The sequence below is a fragment of the Centruroides sculpturatus genome, unplaced genomic scaffold (assembly GCF_000671375.1).
Source record: "Centruroides sculpturatus isolate CEXI.00-Female unplaced genomic scaffold, Cexi_2.0 scaffold1233, whole genome shotgun sequence".
NCBI lineage: Eukaryota > Metazoa > Arthropoda > Arachnida > Scorpiones > Buthidae > Centruroides > Centruroides sculpturatus.
In genome coordinates, this window is record NW_019385603.1 from 147026 (window position 1) to 151010 (window position 3985).

A 3985-nucleotide genomic window follows, 5' to 3' on the forward strand; every position below is an offset into this window, starting at 1 on the left:
GTACAATGACTCGGAAATGCATTAACGTTTTATAACCGACACGATACTCGAATTGTAAATAAATGCATCTGATTTAAATTAAATTGAAGTTTTAAGTCTTCACCCATTTGAATGTCGAAATTGGAACATTTAAAACAAATTTAAAGTATTTAATTTTGTTGTTTTTGCGCCGAGCAATTAATTAATGAATAATTTTGTCGATTCGTACTGTTTACAACATTTATCGAAGGAACGATATCTGTTTTTATCTAAACTTTTCCACGAACAAAGCTACCACTCGAATTGAAAAGCCCTCTAAACCTGCTGTCCAGTGAGTCTAGAAAGTAGGTCAAATAACTTGTTTCTAATCGTTGTCTACATTGTGGCAGGCGAGAAACGCCGTCTCTGCAATGAAATTTTTCTGAACAGCGGTCTAACCGATCTGTAAACCGCCGTCGGCCTCTAAACTTTGTCTCTGCAATCGGCCCTGGGAGTTCGGTCGTGGATTCGCGCCTCGCTCGGACGGGCTGGCCACGTGAAGTTTTCCGGGTTTTCTCCACGTCTGTAACGCTTAAATAGGAGCCAGTTTCCCCTAAAAAGAACTGCCGGAAGGCAGATCCTAGGCAGATTGCCCAAGTGTTGCGTTGCCATAACTAAACAAACAAACAAACAAATTTTTCTCCCAGGTTTTTCACACACTGAACCCAAAAAGTCAAAAAAGGGGGAAATCCCGTGTATGTGCGTGTTGGTATCCATTTATATCTCAGGATAGGGTAAAGATTAAAAAACGAAATTTGCCATGGTGACTTGTGCATAAGGGGCATTGATGCACTATTAAATTTTGGTTGTTAAAGTTCGAGGGGATGGGAGATGGGGGCTATGTGTCTCAACAGAGATCGAAATTTATGAAAATTTTATTCGTTATTTAGCATTTACAATTTTTTTTAAATATAACTCATTTCTATCCTTCAAAAACCCATTTTATAATAATTAATAATATAAAAGTTTTTTTTAAATAACTTTTAAATAGGACCCAGTTTCCTCATAGACAGTCCTCGCGGGAGGAATCAAAATACGGGAATAGAGTGTTAATAAACTGAAGTAAGCCTGTACACAAAAAACAGCTTTAAAATATAAAGAATAAAAATTATTATGTTGGGTTTAGTAAGTTATACTCGGTTCACACCGGTGCACAGTGGGTCGTGGGACGATTCTAGCAGGACTTAAGTATATAGGCTGGTGCAATTCATTTTTATAATAAAAATTTTTTACTTAGATATCGTATTAACTAAAAATTTACATACCGGAGTCACATTCGNGTAAGTTATACTCGGTTCACACCGGTGCACAGTGGGTCGTGGGACGATTCTAGCAGGACTTAAGTATATAGGCTGGTGCAATTCATTTTTATAATAAAAATTTTTTACTTAGATATCGTATTAACTAAAAATTTACATACCGGAGTCACATTCGGATTTTTCTTACACTACGGTCACGCTCAGTGCTTTTAGTAATTTTAAAACGTTAGCGGTTAACGGAGTTTTTTTATACCAAGTGATCTAAGGTTTGTAATGAGAGGATCTGAAGAAATTAAAAGATTATGTAAAATATCTATATTAGTGTTTATTCTATAGGTTTTTCGGGAATAACTCTCACGAAATTTTTAAAATTCCTTGTGTCTAGCTTTTTGCACTTCGGACAATTGTCCTATTGAAACTAGAAACTAATTTTTGATCCGCGTATTAAAACTTTGTGAAAAGTGACTGGCATGGGATACCAATGATAAAGCATCACGTATAACTCCGCTGTTTCCTTCGTGTAGATTTCGAATTTTCTCGTGTCGATTTTGTAGCCGGATGCCAGCGCTTGTAATATAACCGAAAATCGTTCTATTAGGTTCTTGTTAACACCGGTTATCTCTGCAATAAGAGTGGCATTCGAAAAAAATCTTGCCGAATTACCGTCGTTGGTGTTTCCACCACCTTGCTTGGGAGTATCCAGAAGTAAACCAGTTTCGGTTCTAAATCTATTAATAATATTTTTTTTCTTGTTGATACTGACTCTTTCTCTTCAGTCTCGCGCACTTGCCATATTTTAATATCCATTCGATACACTATGCGAAGAATGCATTCCATGAATCTTATGTGATAAGGAAGAGTCGATAGACCAAATGAAAAAGTTTCTTCATTACATTGCCTCATTTTAATATTAGGTAGATCGTTCATTTGGCTGGATGGGACGTCCCAAAAAGAATTCTTGGGACGTCCCAGTATTTGTTTTTGTGTGTTTCACAGCTTGCACTAGTTTGTGGCAAATCGACATTTTCGATAATTGCCTAATCATTGAGCCATAAGCGATTTTTGGTTGAAAAATGTTTGATATTTCGATTACGTTTCTTCCATCTTTGACTTAGACCCAGTGCCGGCCCGAGGCAAGTTTTAGGATTGAGCGAGATCCTATTATGGCGCCCCTTTGGTTGCCCCTAATTTATATCCTTTAATTTTCTTTACCACTGAGCGCCCCTTAGGACTTAGCGCCTGGAGCGGCTGCTCCATTCGCCCTATGGTAGGGCCGGCTCTGCTTAGACCAACGGAAAAAGAACAAGTAATTCGACGTAACTCATTTTCCACTAACTCGACTAGGATTTGTTAAACTGAACTTTTTTTAATGTCGTCTACGATCATATTTTTTTACTTCGAATGACCCGCTTATCATTTTATCTTTTTCTCTTAGTTTTTCAAAGTTCACTCCCGCTGACTACGAGCCATCGCCCTGTTAAAGAAAAAGTGGTTATACGTCAAAATCCGCGCGTTTCCGCGCACAAATATCTGTTAGACATAATTATAAAATCTTCAAAAATCCGGAGAAAATGAAATGAAAATGTACAAAGACATACGAAAAAAGATGCAGAAGTTTTAAAGTTCTACTTATTTAAAAATTAAGTGTAAAAATCCCTTGGGTTTGCGATTGTTTTATACAGTAGAGCCTCGATTATCCGACCTAATTGGGGACTGGGGTTGGTCGGATAATTGAAAGGGCGGATAACCGAAAAGTATGAAAAAATCTATTATTAGTGTAGTATATTAGTATATTAGTATATCGCTATTAACCTACTCTGCGTTGAATTTTCATCGATGTTAAGCCTAACAAAAATTTTTTAAAATAATAATCGTCGCTATTGTATCGTTAAAAATTAGAAAATTAAGCCTCGTTTAAATACTGGCTCCCTTTCATGGTCGAATGAGTGTTGCCAGCTAAAACACGTAAAAATAATATTAAAGTAGCCAAGACATAGCCAAATATTGTAGCGCCACATCACTAGCGGACATTTTAAATTTGCCGACTAGGACGGTCACTTAACCGAGGTGTCGGTTAATCGGGGGTCGGATAATCGAGGCTCTACTGTATAAAATCCCCTCATTGACTATTATTAATGAAATATACATATTAAAATACATACTTTGGCAATTACTATTTAGTATTTATCTTAATATTGGATAAAAACACTTAAAACAGCCAACGAAACAACTATTCAAAATAAGTCCGAACACGACGCTAACGTTATGATTTCAACCAGATATAAAACTGATGCTTTTCATTTGTTGCTTAGCAAATCCACGGGGCGTATTTTAAAAATTATCGGTAGCAATTGACTCACTGGAATGTTTTTTATTAATACATAAATATGTAAGGTCATTATCAGTTATGCATTTTTTTACTTTTGTCCTCCTAGAATCGTCCCAAGACCCACTGTGCGCGGTGGCTGTATACTATGCCGGGTCACAGTCTTTTTTTCATAGCAACCAAAAACAAAAATTAAATAAGTGTGTCAGTGTCTGTACAGTAGATCCCCCTATAAGACGGTAGATACGTTCCGTTCTTTATGAATCAATTTTGTAGGAATCATAGTTTACGGACTACGGCTGTTTGAAAGGTTTTCTTTCATAAAATTAATCGATTCTAGACTAATTCGACTCAACATTTCCAAAATACGTATATTTTTTTG